Source organism: Athene cunicularia (assembly GCF_003259725.1).
Source record: "Athene cunicularia isolate RWA chromosome 1 unlocalized genomic scaffold, athCun1 chr1_part2, whole genome shotgun sequence".
Lineage (NCBI taxonomy): Eukaryota > Metazoa > Chordata > Aves > Strigiformes > Strigidae > Athene > Athene cunicularia.
In genome coordinates this window covers 17,800,514-17,821,538 of record NW_020799092.1, presented here as the reverse complement: position 1 = coordinate 17,821,538, position 21,025 = coordinate 17,800,514, and the positions used below count along the sequence as shown (strand labels likewise).

Genomic DNA, 21,025 nt, shown 5'->3' with positions numbered 1-21,025 from the left:
GGTAGGAAGGCTCTACAGAGGGACCTGGACAGGCTGGAGCAGTGGGTTGAGGCCAATTGTATGAGGTGCAATAAGGTTCAGTGCTGTGTCCTGCACTTGTGTCACAATCATCCCATGCACGCTACAGGCTTGGGGGAGAGTGGCTGGAAAGCTGCCAGGTGGAAAAGGACCTGGGGGTGTTGGTGAACAGCCAGCTCAAAATGAGCCAGCAATGTGCCCAGGTGGCCAAGGCCAGTAGCCTCCTGGCTTGTATCAGAAATAGTGTGGCCAACAGACTAGGAAAGTGCTCATCTCCCTTTACTTGGCACTGGTGAGGCCACACCTTGAATACTGATTTTGGTCTCTTTACTACCAGAAAGACATTGGGGTGCTGGAGTGTGTCCAGAGAAGGGCAGTGAAGCCAATGAAGGGTCTGCAGCCCAAGTCTTATGAGGAGTGGCTGAGGGAACTGGGAGTGTTTAGTCTGGAGAAATGAGACCCAGGGGATACCTTGTTGCTCTCTACAGCTATGTGAATGGAGGTTGTAGTGAGGTGGGTGTTGGTCTCTTCTCCCAAGCAACAGGTGATAGGACAAGAGGAAGTGGCCTCAGATTGCACCAGGGAAGGTTTAGATTGGATATTTGAAAAAATTTCTTCACTGAAACACTTGTCAAGCACTGGAACAGGCTGCCCAGGGAAGTGACTGTGTCACCATCCCTGGAGTTATTTAAAAGACCTGTAGATGTGGTGCTTAGGGACATGGTTTAGTGGTGTACTTGGCAGTGATAGGTTAGCATTGGACTTTATGATCTTAAAGGTCTTTTACAGCCTAAATGATTCTATGATTCTGTTTATTTTTGCTTGAAGATATGACTTTTTTTTTTTTTTTTTCTTAGTTACAGATCATATAGGCACATGCAACAGCTAACAGCCAGCAAGCTCCCTAACTATTAGCTGCATTGGTGGGGTGTTACGCTAATACTTCTGGAGTGAATGTTACAGCAGACGATGGAGTGGGTTGATGGAGACTTGGACTCTAGCAGCAAAGCTCAAAAAATATCCAGTCCTAGAAAACTTGCAGAACATTTCAGAGAAAGTTTGGTTTTTCAGGAAGCTCCTTTAGCTTTCCCAGAATATTTTTACTTGTAGGCAAAATTTGTAAGCATTCTTTATTTTTAAAACGTGGTTTATATTCTGCTCTTGTCTGCGGCAGCGCCAGCACCGTCAATGTATTTATCTTTTCCCTGTTAACACTTGCTGTTCCTGGAACGTCTCCTGCTCAGCAGCTGTTTGTAGGTGGTTTTTTTCTCTCCCATCATCATGTACCTTTCCTTCCTGTTCAAGGCATCCATAAACCTCTCGTAGTGACATCATAGCTGTTTCCATAGCAACAGATTATGATACTAGAACAGAGGATAATATCAAACAGGAGGAGGAAGAGATAAATTATGTTGTTTGTGTGTGTGTGTCTGAGGGCTTGATTATATTCCTACATCTCTTCTGAGGATGTTGTCTGCCTGGTTTCTCTTCTGTTTATCTTACATCCCTTTTAAAGGTTAGGAAAAGCAAAGGGAAAAAAAAGATCCGGAGGTCAGAACAATACAGACGCATATTTTTGGTCTCTGTGTAAACCTAGTAGGTCAAGATTTATTTTTTTATCTCAGTGGTAGTTTTCCTGTGTCTCCTGAGAGTAATCTAGTATGGAGCAAACTTGGAGGCACAACAGTCTCCTGGTGCACCTTCGCTTTTATTTTAATCACATTTTTTTTGTGGCAACTAGCAGCTGAGATCTCAAGTCAAAGATCTCTGTGCTGCATATTTTCCAAACGATGGACAAACGTGGCATGGCATTCCTCCAGAGAGCTCGCAACCTGTATTGGAGAAAGGATGTGACAGGTGCTCAAATCAGCCAGAGCTGGTATGGGGAGAAGAGGAAGTACCCAAAAGAAGGATATGAGCAGAAATAGGATCATCAGACAATGCTCCAGCCTGCCCAGAGAGTGATCGTGGCAGAGGTGGTCTGAGCCTTACCCCAGTGTTAGCTTGTCACAGTGATGTTTCTGGAAGAGCTGTGCCAGTAGTGGGTCAGGGGCCTGGTTTGTGACCATGCATGGTTCTTCCATGGCTTCAGGCTGTTTCCCCGACAGGAGCTGACAGCAGCAGGATTGCAGAAGGACGAGTATCTCTGCTGCTCCGTGCTTACATTGGTAGGAAGACTAACATGAGGCTGGAGGTGAAGAATGTCCAGCTAAAATGCATGGGGTTTTATTTTCTCCTAGGCAGCATTTAGCGTTGACAAATTCCAAATAGTTTGGCAAGGATTTTCAGCAGGTCTTTGTTTTGCCTCCAAATAGTGGTAGTTTCTGGCCAGCATTGCTACTTTCCTATTTAGATGATTGACTTTAGAAGCTGGAGAAAAAATTCCAAGAAAACCCTCTTAGATACCCTCATAACTCTCTGTGTGTGTGTGCAATCGTTAATCTTCCTCTGGTGGTAAAATTTCAGGGGAGTTAAGTGGCCATTGCTAGTCTTCAAAATACCCAGAGTAGGGTCATCTCTAACATGGCAAATCTCTGGTGATGGTCTTGAGCACCTTAACATTGACAAACAGTTTTGATCCCATGCTTAGGCACTCTGGTATCTCAGGGAGGAGTGCAGGGGAGGTATCTGAGCAGAGCAGTGATAGGTAATGTGTCAGCTAGCTTCAGCGATGCAGTATGGTAGGGGTGCATGTAATGGGGCTTGTTCCATTATGGGAGTACACAGCGATGTGCTGCAGGATGAGCCCTGGGTCAGCAATGGAGCAGTGCTGGGATTAGGTGATGCCCAGTGCACAGGAGCTTCCTGGTATCGGGGTGGACTGCTGGTGGGCTTGGTGGCCATGTTGAGTGAAGAGTTTTTGATCCAGCTTAGTGGTGCAAGGATGGAAAGAAGTTGGCAGGTAGGAGGAATTGCACAAGTCTCAAACTGTCCAATGCCATCGGGGATTAAAGTTGCTCAGAAGATACATGAGTACAGAACACCCCGACAGGTATTAATTGTTAGGTCACAGAAACATATTGGGAGCCAGTAGAGACCACAAAGGACTGGTTGGATGTGCTTTGCCTGTACAGCACCAGCACAGCACACTAGCCCTGGTTTCTGAGCAGGCTGATGGCATTGTCGTGGGAAACACGCTTCTGCACTCAGGCGTCAGGGCGATGGGGATCCTTAGCAGGGGGAAGAGAGATCACAGCCTTTTCTCTGAAGCCAGGTTAAAACAAAAGGACAACTCTTGGCTACAGCCAGTTTGTGAACACCATGGAGAAACCCAAGACCTCATAACTCCTACAAAGCAAGTGGGGCTCACATTTAGTCATGAGTATAATTATAAATTCCTTCATCTCTTCTAGCACTATCACTGGTACCACCAGAAACCTGACTTCCCATCAAACTACCCCTCTGCATTATCTCAACATCAGAATATGTATGTATTTAGTTAAGTGGGTATAAGGAACACGTTGCAAACCCCATTTTAAAATAGCTGCACCGCCTGACTAGGGCATGTGAAACCCAGACACAAGCATATCCCATTGATGGTGACAGTACTTCTCTTGCAGTGTCATTTTCTCATCGCTTATCTGAGGCTGCAAGCACCTGGATAATGAAAATGCACCTTCCAAATGCCTGTGCTTCATGAAAGCACGTGCAAGTCAGAAGGGGGACGGTAGATGCTGTTATCGAGCTGAGTGTGTGAGAATACAGGTGGAAGGGAATTATGTGTGTATGTATGTATATGTGTGACTCTTCCCATGTTTGCAGACGTGTAGGAGTGTGCACATATGTTTGCATTTGGCTTCGTCCCTTTTGTCTACAGAAGGCAATGTGGGCCTGATTCTCCTTAGAGCTATTACGCCATTCTGTCAGCAAATTGCATTTGTACCAAGGCTCTTTTCCACTGCAGGGAATGAAGAAGAGAGATTTATTATAAATATAAATTAGGCTTTCTGTGTGTTTGTGAGCCGTTGCAGCCTGTACGGGAGGAAATATAAACAAGGTGAATGCAGGGTGTTTATGTGGAGCAATGCTGTGACAGCGTATGTGTTGGCAGGAGTGCTGTCTGCAGTCTCTGCATAAGGGGTTGTGTTGCTGGTGTGAGTGTGGAAGGCTGTAAATCACAGTGTGTTCAGGAGGGGACACTGCCACTCTGCCTGTAAAAGGCAGGGAGAGATTTTTTTGAAGCAGTGTGACTCTTATCAGGCTGAACAAAAGGGTTACTAGAAACCCAAGCTTGAGAAAAATATTATCCAAGACATTCTGACTGTGAGTGATTTGTAATCCACATCTACCAGCTTGTCTGCATCCTGACCTAGAACAGCTCTGTGGCAGGTGTCTTTTACACATCTCTCCCAGTGCCAGGTTTTGGTGGCCCTACTGGTCCAGTTCTTGGGTATCTGCAATTCTGCTAATGTGTCTCAGGTCTGTCCTTCTGTATTCTCAGTTGTTTCAGTCTTGACCTGGTTCTGTGGTGTAGGTGTCGTCTGTATGCAAATACAATACCCCCTGGGGAATCTGTATCCATTTAGATGTGTTTACCATATCACTCACAACCTACCTAGTGTAGGTGGGATCACCTCAGTAAAGTAGCCTGTGTGAGTAGGCACCTGAGCCCCAGTATTGTTTCTACTCAGCTGCGAACTGGAGCTACAGACTGGAGTTCCCCTCTTTAGGACTGGGCTTGTCTTAAAAGTTATTTCGTGTTCCTCCAAAATCATTCCTCTTTCCCAGAGGACCACTTGAGTCATTATCAATCCCTGCACTTCCTCTCAGCCAGGAAGGGTTGAAGGGTTTTCAGGAAGAGGATGCTTTACAAGGAGATGTCTGCTTTCCCTTGCCATGCTCTGTCGCAAACAGACACTGAGTCTCCTGCCAAAAAAACACTGCCTGTAGAAAATAATGTGTTGAGGGAAGAAGATGGGATGTGAGTGAATGGCAAGGTAGGGCAGGGTTTCAGGTGGGGATGCCTGATGTTTTTTGATACCGGGCACAATAAAACAGATGCTTGTGACCGCACTGGGGGTGAGCTAGGAGATGTGCTTATGTTACTTGGCATCACTGGTGCAAGTTGCAGGTCACAGTTTTTTGTTTGTGTTTCACTGCTGTTGGTACTCCTGTCCGTCTCCCCCTATTGTTATTGAAGAGCTTGTGTAGGGGATGGGGCTTTTACTCTCCTTGCGTATTTTATGTCCTATCTCCTGTCCCTGTCAGCCTCTTCCCCTTTGCCACCCTCTCCCCAGCACAACCCCGTCATGTTTGGGCATACTTGGTTGAAGATAACCAGCCCACCTGAGGTGTTGATGGCGAGGACACAGCGTGCCATGTATCGAGAATGTGCCTGCTTCCCGTGGGAGCTGAATGCTGCATGTCGGATGTCCCAGCCCGTGGGCTGGTGAGGGCAGGGGCTCTGCAGTCTTCCTACTGCTCAGAGAGAGCCTTGGGGTCCAGCAGGCACGTGGGGGAGGAAGAGCACAGGCATGGTCACGTAGGTAAAACACTCTGTGGTTAGGCAGATGTTGGGGAGTGTTTGGCTGAGGCAAGGGAAGTGGGAGCCTCTCCTGGTGATCTCAGCCCTCCTGCCTTGCCTGCTGGGGACATGGGGAGGGCTGTGGGGGGCAAGCACTTACCATCCTCTTCTCGGTATGTCAGGGTGGATGGGCTGCCTGCCAGCCAGCCTGCGGGGTGCTCAGCCCCTTTTTTCTTGGAGGTGGCAACCCAGCAGCACACAAGAACTGTGAAATCCAACCCTGCGTTGGGACAGGCTGTACTTAAGCCCCGTGTAAGCCCTAATTTGAAGGCTTAAAGGGAACTCGAGTGCGGCACTGAGTGCTGTGGCTCAACTTCACCCTTCCTGAGCTGTGACAGCCTGCCAGGAGGGGAACTGAGGGGCAGGACAACCTCTGCCTTCCTAGCAGGGCCAGGAACCTCCAGCTGAACTTCTTGGTCCCAACAGAAGCGTTGGATTTGGTCGGGTTTTAAACTGTAAATGTGATTAATTGTGGCTGGCGGTTCTGACCTCTGTGGTTTTCACTGGATACCCAAAGAAGCTGTTGCAGTAATGGGTCCATTCTGCCTGCAGCCCAGCTGGTCTCCATACGTCTGGTTATGTATGTTCATCCCTACAGTTCTACTCTGATGAAGGCTCTCCCATCTCCCCAGCCTGGTCACTGCTTCTCTTTGTGGGCAGCAGGCTCAGTGTGTGGCTGGTAGCAGATAACACCAGGCCTGTGCCAGGCTCCTAAAGGCCACGTAGCCATTGTGGTGGGCCTCTGTTTGGGGAGCCCCGCATTTCCCTCTCATGCCTGTGTCCCCTCCTCCCCACACTTGCCCTCTGCACAGGAACCCCTTTCACCTCGGCCCCTCAGAGAGATGCCAGGCTCCCTGCACTGCTGGAATGGGTGAGCTGCTCAGCTCACAGGTAATCACAGCAGGATGAGACTCACCATTTCTTCTTTCTTCTTTGCGACTGTGATCCTCATTTATTTATTTGTAACACTTGTTGTTGCATTCACTAGGGTCACTTCAGAATTGGGTGCTTTCATTTATTTCAGAGGCCCTCCACTGCTTCAAACACAGCTGTAGTTTTAGGAATGTCACTGAGTGTGTGATGCTGCACCTGGGCTTGGGAGGGGGACTTTGGTGAGGGGCAGATCTGCATCTGGATAGCTTCTGGAGGTGGCCCCCAGCATTGTGCCCGCTGTATTGCCGTGAAGGACATGCATGCATCTGTGTGCCTATAGGGATCCATGTCTGTGGATGTCCCTGGGAGCATCCTGTGGCATCCTGCCTACCTTCCTCCCCCAGTCAGGTCCATGGGACTTCAGCCAGTACACCAGAGAAAGGATCACCGGTGTTTGTCAACCTTTGCAAGAAAACAGATGGTTTTTAAGCCAAAGCTAAGACTGTAGCACATGCTGGAGGCTGGAAGGTAACTCTAAATCCGAGGACTCATTTGCACAAATGCCTTTGATTCCAATCCTGAGGTCATTTTGCCTTCCCCTGCCTATACCTTCGTTTCAGAAATGTGAATTAAGTTTGGATTAGTTTTTTCAAAACACCACAAAATGTGGCTGGGGGTGGGGGGCTTTTAAATTACATTTGGCACAGAGGGGATAAGGAGGATTGTGGATGCTCCATAGGGTAGGAACCCAAGGATGTTTGTCATTTACATGCTGTCAGTGGGGAACACTGAAGAGACTGGATACACCAGGAGAGCAGTAATGATATTTGCTGCCTCTTACTTGTAGGTCTGCTGCTCAGATCAGACCTCTCAGCTTTCTTCTGGCCCAACATATGAGACCCCACTCACTGGGTCATGTTTCAGGTGTGAACCTTACGTGTAGGGTCATCTGGTGGATAAATGTCCTGTCATGTGAAGGGGGATTGGCTCTGTGGCAGGGTTGCCGCAGGAGTGGGAGGCAATGCCTCAGTTAGGCTCCTTCCAGGGCAGAAACCTGCCCCTGCCTCTCTGAAGAGGCTGTCCGTTTTTCGGCAGGGTCTGTGGAGCAAAGAAGAGGGACTTTGTTTCTGCCCCGAAGGCATGGGAGGTACAGACCTACCCAAGAGCTCATGAGGAGGCAGCTGTGACAGTGATTCCCAGATTCGCTGGGGGTCAGCAGTGATGGCACATTTATACCATTGAAGGCCTTACCCATAACAAAGGTTTTCTTTGCATTTACTGGCTGCTTACCAGATCTCAGAATCGTTACAAAGAGTGACAAGTCAGCTAAGAGAGCCTTGGAGGCAGGGATGAGGCTGGGCTACGCTGCTGTGACTCCCTCCAGGAGGCAAGTGCTGGCAAGGGTGCGTGATGGGAGCTCTGCACTGACATGGGTCGTGCTGTGTGCGCTTGGTGCTCTGTTTCCAGAGCTGCCAATTCAGTGTCTTTCACCTGCACCAGCTCTCTAGGACTAAGAAACCAAAGAAGAGCTGGAGGTTTGTCCACACAGAGGCTGGCTGCTGGAGGAACGCCCCCCAGCCCTCCTGTTACTGTCAGCAGAGGAGAGGTTTGTGTCCTCTCCTGCCTTTCAGCTAGAAGGAATGCATGTGCTTGGGGGCTTCCTGCCATGCTCTCTTGCCATGCTGATGGGTTTCATGACACACTTTTAGCACCTGAGGATAGGTGTGAAAAGGGAGGAGGTCGAGGAGGGAGGAGGTGGAGGTGGTGGTGGTGTGTGTTAATACAAGACCCAGTGGGAAGCAGCGGCAGGCAGTATTATTTCAGTGGTTTGAGCCAAAACTTTCTCTCTCTCTCTCTCTCTCTCTCATTAAATTACAGCTAATGCAAGTAGCATTGTGAAGGAGGAATTTGGGAACTGTTGTTCATCATCCAATCGCTTGTAACAAATGTGCTGCTCAGTGCCGTAGCCCATAGCCTAGCTGAGAAGTAATTCACTTGGTATTTGCAGGCATGACATGCATGCCATAAGAATTCCACTGTTAGCATTATTCCAGCATTAGCGTGGGGATATGAAAATAAATGATGAGCTATTGTTTTTCATGATTAAGTCCAGGCTTTTCACTCATCTGTCTTTTTCCCTTCCTCCGTCTGTGGAAGGAGGGGCCTCTTCGTTCATTTTGCTTTCGGAGCAGGCGGGTTGTGCCCTCATCCCAGCTCCCCTGGCCCCCTTCCAGACCAGCACCCTTCTGCTGCTCCTTCCACCTGTCTCCTTCTGGGTTTGGAGATCAGCCTCAGCAGTCCTTTAAATTGCCCCGGGATACCACTGCAGGTCAGAGGGGACCTCTATTTTATTATGGGCCTACAAAGCTGTTTTGCCCTCCCCATCCCTCAAGGGGACCAAACCCTGCTCTTCATGGTTGCACTGGCAGGCTCAGAGTCCAGTGGCAGGTCAGCAGTTTGGTACTTTGAGGTCACCTGCAAGCCTTAAATGACTCTTCTATTACTTTAAAAAAAAGAGGGAAAGCTCCTGAGGCAGCTGTCAATCTTGATGTGCAGTACCAGAACCAAGCAGTCTCTGCCGGGGTGTGCTGGCAGTGGCCAGCACTTAAAAGAAGCCCACAAGGCAAACAAAAGGGATCTGTGACCCATGGTTGTGAGGGGCATCCCTGTCCGTTCCAGTAGGCCAGTAGGCTTTCCTGTGTTTCCTGCAGAGCTTTATAAATGGGAAGGAGTTAAACATTACAGGGGAGTGAGGTAGTTAAGCATTATTTATCCCTCCTTTCTACAGGGGGGTGACCAGAGAAGAAAGCATAGTGGTTTCAGAGATGACCCCTGTTTCTGGGATCATCAGTTCATGGGGCTGGTTTAAGCTGGCACACAAACACCCACCTGTGCAAAATAAAAGGCTTATTTGGAAAACCAGGCTTAAATATCCCCATGAAATCCCTGGGCTGAGTCAGTACCAGTGCTATACAGGATTCCTGTGCTCTTAATCTTATTCTTAATCAACTAACCCAGGCAGTCTTTCATGTCACTGAGTTGCTGCTCACTCCAGTGGCCCTAGCCTGTGTTGGCTGTTCAGCAGAAGGCTGGGCTGAGCTGGAGGCAGATGGCAGGGTAGGAGCTTGTGCTGATCCTACTACTATTAACTCTACCACTCCTCTGCACAGCAAGCTGCTCCCTTTGAACATCAGCAGAACCGCTTTTAAAGCCCTGCAGCCCAGCCTTGTGCGACAGAATAGCTCATTTTGTCAGGGAAAAAGATACCTTGGCAAACTTTTGAGTGTAAGCTGTCAAGGGTAACCTCAAGACAGTGGAAGAAGCAGCCATGGGCTCTGAGGAAAGAGCAGCAGCCAGCTGCAGGTGTCACATTCCCACCTGAGAGGGGACATAGGAAAACCATTGCTTTTTCCCTCCTTTTTCTGTATTCATCCTCTCACAGGAGCAGTGTACGCCCCAGAGTGTTCTGTGACGTTGCATTGCACGTCATCATGGTTATGAAATCCAAAGCTGCTGGGTCGCTGTACTCGTCCCGCCCCACACTGTGCTGCCAGCATACCTCAGCACACAGCGACCTACAGTACCTCATTGTTATCCTGGTGCAGCCCTGACCTGTGGGTCTCCTAAAATGTCTCAGGGCAGGTAGCTCCCGCTCTCTCACCACCTGCACTCGCTGACACGTATGCACACACATGTGCAATGCACAGGCTTTAGCACCAATGGCACATGCAGCTCTTGACAGTTCACTTCAAGGCAGTTATGATGTCCCACATCTCAGGAATGTGGACGTGTTGTCCCTCTTGCCTGAGCTCCTCCACACAGCCCTCTCAAGCCCTCATGGTGACTGCCAAGGTCCTTTCCACTGAGAAGCGATACCTGCACTTGATTCTTCTCAGATTTTGCAATATGTATAAGTGGGGTGGTGGTGGTGACACTGGGCATGAAGCCATTAACTCATACTTACTTGTGATCTAAGAAAGCGATTTCAGTTCAGACCTCAAAGGGCAAGCTGCTCTGTGATTTAAAATTGTGCTACTAGCAGAAGCATATGACCTCATGGTATGAAAAAGCACAAAGAGATTAGCAAAGAAGTAAGCTACTAAGGTACACAAATGTCCATGGGAAAAAAAAAAATCTTATTAGAAGAGTCAGTTTCTCTGCGTAAGAGAAGGCTGGGGAAATGACTAATCTGCTGGTTCTGTTATACATGCAATTTGATTCAGTTGTTCCTTCTTTGATTCAGGCCCCCTCCTTTGCTTTCCATACCCCCTACCTCGCCTTGGCTTTTTCTGCCTTTTAAGAGAGAGCGGGCGAGGGAGGGTGGAAGGGCTCAGTGAGGAAGGAGTTAAGGGAATGCTCAGTGGGGATTATAAAACAGCCAGGCACTTGGAAACAGTTAAGAAGAGAGAAACAGATCTGCCAGGAGGGAGTGTGGCACTGGAGCCGGTGGTTTATTTTCATGCCTCCCTACACAGCGATGCAGAAGGCTCTCCTACAATGGGGACGGAGGTAACAGCGGGGGGAGCGGGGTTGGTGCTGGGGTGAGGGTGTCAAGGTTAAATTGGGGATGGACTCCTCCAGCACCAAGTTGGCAAGCCTTCCCACTGATCCTCACTGATGTGCTCCGCTCTGGACCTGGGCCCTTCCCAAATAGCGGGTAGCAGCAGGGTAGCACCTACTGTAGCCTGAGGGCATGGCCTTGCCCTGGGGGCAAGGTGTCCTCTTTGCATGTTGGACAAAGGGGACAGTGGTCTTTGTGCTCTTGGCATAGCCTTGGAAAGGTGAACACCGCAAACTCGCTGTCTGCTCGAGTGCGGTGCCGAGAGCGAAGCGTGGGCAGGCCTGTGGGTATGCCTACGTGAGCGTGAGTTGCGTGTGAGGTCCCCTGTGAGCGTGGCTGTGGGTGGACATCTTGTGCGAGCCCACCTGGCCAGGAGGAGCCTTCTGTCATGCTCTGCTGAGGTGGCTTTGAGTCACGAGGAGCTGTGTTTTTACTCACCCTGCATTCATGCTTCAGAAGCCAAGTTGAGACCTTCTGCATGTCATGTCAGGCACCAGGCACCTGGATGAGGGCAGACACTCTTGGTCTGGGGAAGGAAAGGTCAATACAGGCACCTGGAGGAAAAGTGACCCGACAGACCAGGTTACTGGCAGGGCCATGAAGAGAAACCAGATTGCTTCAGGCTTCCTCCACTGTGTCCCCTATATGCCCGTGCTTGGGGCAATAACTCACTCTTCCCATTTTGAGGGACACTGCTACTGTGGTGGTGAGTTAAGAAGTGACCTGAATGCAGGCCCTGCCATCCCCTCCTGGCTCTTTAGCTCTGTCCATAAAAAATCGTGGTGTTTGCAGCTGCGTGGCAGCAGAAGCGGATGGGGCAGTGACCATGGGAGTGCTGCATGTGTGCTATGCAGAGACCCATTTTTCTTGGGGAAAAAAGCAGATGCAACTGTTGAAGCCAAAGTGTGCGAAGAGAAGGGTTAGTCACTCTGTGAGTGTCAGGGGCTCGCAGAGGAAAAAGCAGGAGTTTGCTGACTAATGCCGATGATGTTCAAGGAGTAAATGAGAAAGACAGAGGGAAAACCCTCTGTTTCTGAATTTGGAAGGGAAAAAAAAAAGATGGGGGGGGAGAGATGAAAGGAAGATGTACAGAGTTACTAATCAGCCTTCAAAGTCTCTGACCTATATCTCCTGCCTTTCCCTGGAGCCATTCTTGAAATGAAAAATTAATAGAGAACAACCAGGTTTTACCTCCAGGGTACCCTTTCAGGCTGCCACGTACTGCAGGCTGAGACCAGTGGATAGGACTTTGGTGTCCCTCAGCACGATCCAGGGTGGCGTGGTCTCAGTCCAGGGTGTTGTGAGGACATCCAGAGAGACTGAAAGCAAGAAGGTAATCTCCTCTCCGGGAAGGATGGTCTCTAGCTTCAGATGGTTGGGAAAAGAATGTTGAGCTACATGCCAGGTTAAAGTAGACTAGTAAAGAAGGATAGTCCTTGAAGTTACAGTAACTTTATCAGGGGAAATGGAGGTGAGAAGGAGAAAAAAAAGTGTATCAGGTCATTAGCCCTCTGAGGGCCAAGTTCATTGTGTCTGCAGAATATTCCTCCCCCTCTTCCCATTTTTAACTTTTTAATGAGGAAAGAGAATCCTTATTTAAGAAGCTAAAACCTAGAGCTGTGGGTCAGGAGGTTTTATTTCCCAGTTCTGCTGCTGCCTTGCTCTTTAAGCTTGAGCAAGTCACTTTACTTTCTTTTGGCTCGATCTTTGTCTCTATAGGATGTGGACTGTGATACCCTTTGCAAAGTATTTTCAAACCTGTAGAAGAAAGGAAGGGCTGTGTTTTCCAAGGTGACCAGGTCCTGGGCATCGCAACAACAGGCGTGTATGGTGCAGGAGGAGGAGGGCTGATGCTGGGGGATTTCTGCCCGCGCTGGAATGGGCTCTGTGCGTGCGCAGCACTCCCATGGCTTTGGGCACTGTCAGATTCACCCTCCCCCATGGCATGAGAGGGATGGGACCATGCAGCCATGGAGTGCCACAAGAAGAGGTGCTGTCAGCCACTGTGGCATCAAGGCTAGTCTAACTGTGAGGGGGTCTGAGCATATACAAAAATCTGGTCCTTTACCATTTTCTTGTGTTGGATGACCTCAGTTTAGATGCCCAAGATCACTAGCAATATTTAATATATAGGTCTGGATGCATCCTGTTGTCTTTGTTGTGCTCCTTCAGAGCCTAGCTCCTTAGTTGTTTGCAAGATACCTTACTTGCTGCTATCTTTTGTGATAAATATCCTCCATAACCCTGAAGGGCCAGAAGCTGAGCTATGCGGGCTGTCTCTGCATGGACTTCTGCCTCTCCAACATGAGGATGCCTTATGCAGCTTGAGAAACTAGGTTATATAGCAGCTTTAATGGGGCTTTTTCCAGACACTGATTGACCTGATTCCTCAGACCAGCTGTTTTATTTAATAAGCAAAAAAGGAGAAAAAGAATGCATCTCCTACATAAATTTGATTCATTGTGGAGAATGTTTAAACAACTTTTTTTTTTTTTTCATGAATTGATGTAACACTCTTACTTCATATTGATTTTGGAGATATTAATTTATACACTAGGAATTAGGAAGATTTGCCTCTTCATCTAATCCTGTTTCTAGAGAGATATTTACTTAATGTGCAGTGTAATTTGTCTAATGTGCAACTTTGTATGTAGAATGTACCCAGATCCAGCAGAAACAGTGGGTATAATAAAAGAGAGCACTGTAGTGGAGTGCTGTAAATCCCTCTGTAATTAAAAATACTAAATTAGTCAATGTTAGTGTAGTCAGGAGACACTGCTAGCTGAAAAGCAGGGATATATGGCAAGAGTTTTCAGTGCAGGACGGGGAAACTGGGTCTGTGTTCATCTCTGTGTGCCTGTGGTATGTGTCTAGGGGAGGGATGGTTTATAATATCTTTTTCCAGGAATACAGCTTGGGTGGCAAAGAGGAATCATTGGGAGTTATCCCAGGGTTGTCCTTGCATGTTCACGAGGTGATGGAGGAACCAATTCTCCTGCCAACTCCCACACTGTCTCACTCTTTTCACCCCCCCCCACCCCGAGTCCTGTGTGTGCTTGGTGGACAGTTGCAAGTCTGGATTTTACACTTCTACAAAAATGTCTCTAAAAATACTTCATTGCTCTGAAGAAGGCTGGCACCAGTGATTGGTTGATTTATTCCCCCTCACCTCCATATGTCTGTCTGTATGTCTGTCCGTCTGTCTTTCTTGGTGCTAACACAGATGAATCACTGACTGAAATTTTCATATGGGCCTTTTTTCAGGATTTGGTGAATCTCCCTGTAAATAATCAGGGGAAAGATCAGTTTATACCAGTGTAAGATTCACTACCTCTGAGTACTGTCCATCTGCCTGTCCTATATCCAGCTTATGACCAGTGCTGCCTGCAGTGCCTGACACTTCATTTGCTTTCTCTTTCGGAGAGGAGGAAAGGTGGGGCTTATGCTCTAAGCAGAAGCTGCTATTTGGAACTGAGTAACAAAACTTTGTTGTGCATTAAGATTAAAAATAAATTAATCTTGTTTATCTGAACAAAACCAGGATATGAAATAAAGCTTTACTTGCAGTCTGCATTTAGTTTTGACTTGATTCTGTTAGTGTAACATCTGGCCAGTGTGGTTTCTTCAACAGCTGGATAATATCATCCAAGAGAAAGGTGACCTACTGTTGAGGCCATCCAACAGCTTCCCCATTTTAAGACCCTCTTTTTGTTTTTTCACAATTATACAAAACAAACTCTCTGGGCAAAAATTTTCCATGTCAGCTACCCGCCTCAGAATGGATATTTAGAAAACAGCTTTTTTATACCTCCGTTGAATTTTTTGATGCATGTTGAATATAACAAATTTACAAAGAAACGAGAAAGCAAGCCCCCACCTTAACAACCCAATACAATTTGCATGGTATATATGTAGGAGGCATCACTTCTGCTGTCTACAAGAACATCAGCCCAAATGTGGTCAAGTTTTAAGCCTTAAAAAAAACCAGTTGCCACCACATCCTCAACAGACAAAACAGATCTCTGAAGGATTTGGACCTAAGAGTTTCAATTAGACATTTAAAATTAGTGGAAGCTTTTCATGTTAATATCTCTGTGCCTCAATTCCCTGCCCATGACATATGGATAATACAGTGTCTTACTTTATGAGGACATTGTGAAAATACATTCCTTTATGTTTGTGAAACATTCAGTTACTCTGATGATGCATACTGTAGGAAAGCCCATGAGTAAATTACTAATTTTGTCTGCTGAGCAGAGTGTGGCAGGTACCTAGTAAACAAGGCTTGGGGCCACACCTCAAAGAGTGAAGATGAAATAGTGACTGGTTGCTTGCTAGGTGAGCACCGTGTATCCTGCTGTACTGGGTGAGGCCAAGGTCCTGTAGAAAAATAGCCTGTGATTACGTGATTAACAGCTCTGCCACGGTAGACAGGCAAGAAAAAGGGCTGGAGGAAGGTTGCATAGGCAATCATAAAGCTGAGGTTTCCTAAGCCTTGTGTTCTTAATTTGCAGCTTTAAACAGTCTTGCTTTCACCTTTTTTCTGGTTTTTGTGTAGTTGTCTATTATGTGGAGTGGGCATGAGGAACAATAAACAGCCATTGCTCCTGGAAGAAGAAGCAGGATAATGTCTGGTGCCGTCGGTCATCAGAGAGGAAAATTCTTGGTGAAGCCTTGAATCCAGGCATTGCATTTCGGAGCAAGTATGACCCTTGAGATAGAGGGAAGTCAGGGATGGAGAAAAAAAGCAAACAAGCCAAGGTGCCTGTTTTTCCCTTATGGCAGGCAGCTGTTTGGTTTATTTCTATTTATTTATTTCTATATAAGATATATATATTATATAGAAATAAATAAAAATGTTTATTTTTATTTATTTATTTCTATAATAATGCTGTGTACCATTAAGCAGCAATGCCACAAACCAACAGACTTGCAAGTTATTTCAAAGAAGAACAAGGTCATCCCGTTGCTTTTTGCTGTGGGTCTTGTGGGAAGGCTTTTCCTGATTTTAACTCTGGTTGCTCCCTCTCCCGGGTCCTGCCCTGTGGAAATCCTAAGCAGTACATGCACGAGACTGTCATATTTAAAACTTGGGAAAATAATCCAGCCCAGACTCACAGGCAGAATCACCCTGAAAGCCCTCTGCTTTTGTTCACTTCCTTATATTTTGGTTTTCTGCCTATATGTGTTTCCTCAGGTAGAAGGAAGTCATGCTGCCCGCAGCCCGTTACTAGTTCAGAGTTGTATGTGGGCAGTAGCATGGGAGGAGGAGGCTCTGGTTGAATGTTTGAAGTAGAAACTGTGATCATGCCACCAGTGAGCAAGTTACTGGACGGCTGGGATGCATGCTTCAGCAGAAGTTTGCCCATGTCACAGTATTATCAGCCGTTTCTTCTGCAGTAACTTAGTATGGGAGTAAGGGTTACAGTTCAGCAGGGGAACACACTGAGTTGTACAAGTTGAGGAAACTTGCTCATTCTCTGCCTACATTATGAGTCAAACCAAGATGCGCATTTTCTTCAAATCCCTAAACCCTAAAGCCCATGCACAAGAGCCTCTTCTTGATGTGGTTTTCATAATTGATGTTTGGCTGTTTCACAGTTGCTTTTCCCCATGGAGTTTCTCTTAAAAATGCCCTATATTTCTTTTTAATTTTGACTGTGCATGGCAAGTTTATATTTCAGGAAAGAAATTCAAGCATCATTTTTTGTAAAGCTAGGATGCCATTAGGGTACTTCGGGGAGGGTACTGCTTATTATTTGTGGTGTCCCCTGAGAAGCTGATAAGTGAAGTCCTACCAATATTTCTTCTTCTTCTGCATGTGAATTTTCAGGAAGGTTTGTCAGGACAGACACTGGTCTACCATCACTGGCTGGTTATTACGGTTGTTCAAGCATTAGGCAATTGTGTTTTAGCAAGCAACGATAGTTTCTCTTTCTTTTTTTTTGTTTCGTTTTCTTTTAATAGCAAATGCCTTTCACATTCCCTGCTACTTGACTCCTCCAAAAGTAGGCATGCCTTTTAACTGGCAGCTCTCAGTATGTAACTCTGAGCTGAGCTATCTCAGCTCTGTCAAAACCCTGTAGAAGAAGCCGGGTCCTGCTTCAGCCAAGGGCCCTGTGAGGGAGGAATGAGGGGTCTGTCATCCCTTGGTCTTGCTTCATGCAGTGTGTGCCTGCACACAGGGGCAACCATTGGTGTGGGTGTCTTTGGTCACCTCCGGGTTGTACCTAGGCTTAGTGTGAATCACCACCAGTGTCCTGTCTCCCATAACCCTAGCGAGGGAAACACGGAGTTGCTCTGGAGCAGCGATTTTGGAGGAAAGGGGCTGTTACCATGGGAGGTGCTCATCTCCTCTGAAAGATGGCATTGAGCCACGCAAGCGAAGGGCTCAGATGTGGCCTGGCTAGGAGTCCACTGTGATGCATCAGTCTGTTGCCCCAAGGTCTGGTTTCACACCCAAACTGCTGGGTGTTGACTTTGTCGTGGAGTGCTACTTTTTAAATAACCCTTACTGAGGGGTGGAAAGTGTCTAACCCTTGAAGTGCCTGCATCCTCCCTCCTGCTCCCCTCCACAGAGTTCCTGAGGTGCCTCAGCTTGAAGTTATCCTGGGTGGCAGAAGGCGAGGTAGTGAATATAACGCCCCCCCTCTGAAGATCTGGTATGTGTTAGGACATGGGATGCGTTACTCCATTTCTGACCTCTGAAAATGACCTCATTTTCGTTTCTGACCTCATGAAAACCTACCCTTTGCCCCTTTGCCTGCCAGCCAGCCCCGTTCTGAGTTAGACAGACCACATAAGACAGGGTAGACGGGATCACCTTTCTTTCAAAAAAAGAATACAAGGCAATACCAGTGCTTGTTTTAATTTATTCCTGCTCCTGGGTGTAATTATAACCTCTGGGTTTCAGTGTAAAGGTGGAAGGGGATGTGATTGAATGGGGTTAACTTTTTTTTCAAATTGCATTAATACGTGACTTATATGAAAAACAACCAGCCTCACACAGGAATGCAGGCAGTATTTGCAAGCTGCCTGTGGATTTATGAAGCGTTTGGAAACACACCGTACATTATTTCCTGAGACGTGTTTCTTACAGAGCAATGATGTTTGCTTATTCTGGGACAATGATGAGACATGAAGATATTAAAAACAAAATTTTAAAAAGGATAGAAAATGTTTATTTCAAAAGCTAATAAGGGCCCCATTTCTTAAGAGAAACAAAATGACAAACCTATCAGTACCTAGTTGGGACTTTGAGAGATCTGCCTAGAGAAAACTATTTATCATATACTTATATATACTGCTTTTTAAAATTTTTCCCTCTTTTCTGTGAAGGCTTTTTACAACAGAACAATATCTTTAGTTTTGGAGTTCATCTGCTCCTGCTGCTCCTTCTTAACTGAAGTCACAATGCTCAGTACATCATCGTTAGCAATGGTGACATGGTGTTACTGAGACCAGGTTTCACTCCAGTTGGAGACTGCGCAGCAGCAGCCGACAAATTCTGCTGAGAGCAGAGAGCATGTTTGACTGTTCATATTGCTGGTCTTGAAGAAATAACGGAAGGAAAAATATCAAGAAGGGAAGGAAAAATGTTAAGAAATCCAGGGAAAAAAAAAGGCGGAATACTCGTGCAGTCTTCTGAGATTGTGCAACTTCACAGGTGGGCATGGGTGCTGGATTTCCACAGATTTCCTTTTCAAATTGGTTAACAGCAAACCAAATACTTAACTGGTAGAAAATTACTTACTTTTAAAAAAGGGAGAGTGGGAGAGAGGGGTTTAATTTAGATTCAGATATGACTCGGATACCTGAACTGTTGACCACAAGTTTTGTGGGTTTTTTTAATTTTTTTTTCTTCGCAACCCCTCTTGCAGAAGACAAGGGAAGATGACTAATGCCCTGATCCTGCTAATGCTTACACATGTGGTTAGCTTTCAATGCATGAGTTGTCCTGCTGAAGTCAGTTAAGACAATTCATGTGCTTAAACTCAGACACAGGCCCACGTGCCTGTAGCATGAGGGTCTAGCCAGCTGCCCTAGGCAAACAAGTCAAATAATGAATTTATAGAATATTTTCTAATGCAGACATTGTCTTGACCTGGAAAAGCTGAAATCCTCCAGGAAAAGCAAACTGGCCTTATGCCTTTCCCCTTTGCTTTTATCTGCCTGATTTATCTCTTGGGTCACAGGCTCGCAGTTACTGGTTAGAAGGTAAGGCATGTCTGCTAGTGTTTGAGGGACTGGGAGCTAAGAGGTGACACAGTGAGATCATTAAAGAGCAGGGGTAAAACAAAGTGGTAAAATGGTCAATATCCCCATTGACCATATCACAGTAATACAAGTGAAAAATATACGTACATGTAAAATCTAGTTATTCGTGACAGGTTTGCTGCTGAAAGGGTATGTCCTGGTGGCCCACAAGCATGGATGTAGTAGCTATCTCATTTACTCTGAAGGCCGCTCCAAAGAGTAAAGGCATCATGGTAACCCCTCAGATGCTTTTGTAGCATTATTTCCATGCTTCAGTCTCATGGCAGCACTAAGGACTCCAGGAGGACCTTGAGCAGAAAAAGGCATTGCTGTTTCCCCGAGATAACTTCCCTGCTGGTGTGAGAGGAGTAGCACCTCCAGCTGGCTAAGTCCACTCAGAGATGTGTTTTCCAAAAGACCCTGAGCATCCTCTGGAGTCTCATCCCTCAGTGACTGATGAGCAGCCTCTGCTACAAGTGTTTTCTCTCACTTCCAGTATCCTGGGCAACCCAGGCATCTGCTTGGTTAGGGTCCAGGTTTCCTGTGAGATGAGGCTGAGTGTTACTCCTGCTTTCCCCTGGCTTCCCGCTACAGCCATGCTGAAGTATTTCTGAAGTGTAACAGATCAGGGGTGCATATATTTTTTAGGCAAGCCTTGTAGCAGAACTAAAGCAGAACTTGTGGCAGCCTGAAGAGAGTGGCCATTTACCTACATATGGGATTTGAGATGTCTTAGGATTTTTTGTTTGTTTGTTTGTTTTTTTATCAGGGCTGCACACGCTGTGTTGCTGTTGTGGCAATCCATATGATTCATGTCTTGCACAGTCTGACAAGTTTATTGTAACTTGCATGTGCTGAGCTGCACGCTGCGGTTGCTGCACTGCTCATGGTTAGTACCAGGACAGCCCGTGGTGCTGGTGCTGGGTTATGAGCAAGTGCCAGGACCCAAAGGGTGCCACATGTGAGAGGGCCACTCAAGTGATGTCTCTGCATTGACTTTGGGAAGTGGAGAGGACATGAGAACACTTGCTTGGGCTTTATCTTTTTAAAACTTCTCCAGGAATAGCATGTTCTTTGGAGCAGGCAGAGCAGAAAGCATGAGGGGGCAGAGAAGAAAGTGGGAGGGTCAGTTCTGGGGTCTATGGGTGCTGCCAGGATCCAGTTTCATATTTCTGTCTCTGCAGAGCATGGAGTCAGTTATGATTTCATTTGAACAGCTTGGAGTCTCTACCACTGAGCCTTTAAAAGACTAGATGTCCAGTTACACCTGCTTCTCTTTGACATCCATCTTCCCTAAGGCTTGAATGTTACTCTGGTTTGTTGGGTTCTTCATTCACTGATGCTCTCCTGAACCTCTCAGCTCTTCTTCCTTTTTTTTTTTTTTTTTTACAGAGGGCTGGGAGCAGAGGCACAGCAAGGTGAATGCATCGTGTCCTTGCTGAAACCCAGGGATCAGCTGGAGGTAAGGACCAAGACTAAACAAGAGTGACATCATTAGTTGGGAAATTTAGAGCAGTTTCATGAAAACCTGTTTGGTGCCATCTTGCATGCAGTCACTCAGTGCCTTTTGCTGCTGCTTGGGGCAAGTGAGAGGAGTGTGGTCGGGAGCCCCAAGCCATCAGATTTTCTGGTTGAGCCACAGAGGGACCTGCACTGTTGATCTCCCCCACATGCTGTCCCCATAACTGCCCACTGCTTTGGAGTCCCCCACACTTGGCTTGGCAGTAGCTTGTGGCACAAAGTTCACAGCGCAGTGATGAGCTGTGCAGAGATGGGTTTCCCTGAGCAGCTGT

General features: G+C 46.9%; 1 protein-coding gene across 7 annotated transcripts in view; it reads left to right on the top strand.

Annotated features, from left to right (window-relative positions):
* Positions 1 to 21,025, top strand: part of HIPK2 (homeodomain interacting protein kinase 2) — a 131,992-nt gene that overhangs the window by 8,668 nt on the left and 102,299 nt on the right. Inside the window, exon 1 of one of the 7 annotated variants that reach the window (XM_026865906.1) lies at positions 10,814 to 10,924. The exons of the other annotated variants lie outside the window; for them this stretch is intronic. The gene's annotated coding sequence lies outside the window, so the exon portion shown is untranslated. Of the gene's footprint in view, positions 1 to 10,813; positions 10,925 to 21,025 lie in introns of those variants that run through there. 7 annotated transcript variants of the gene reach the window in all.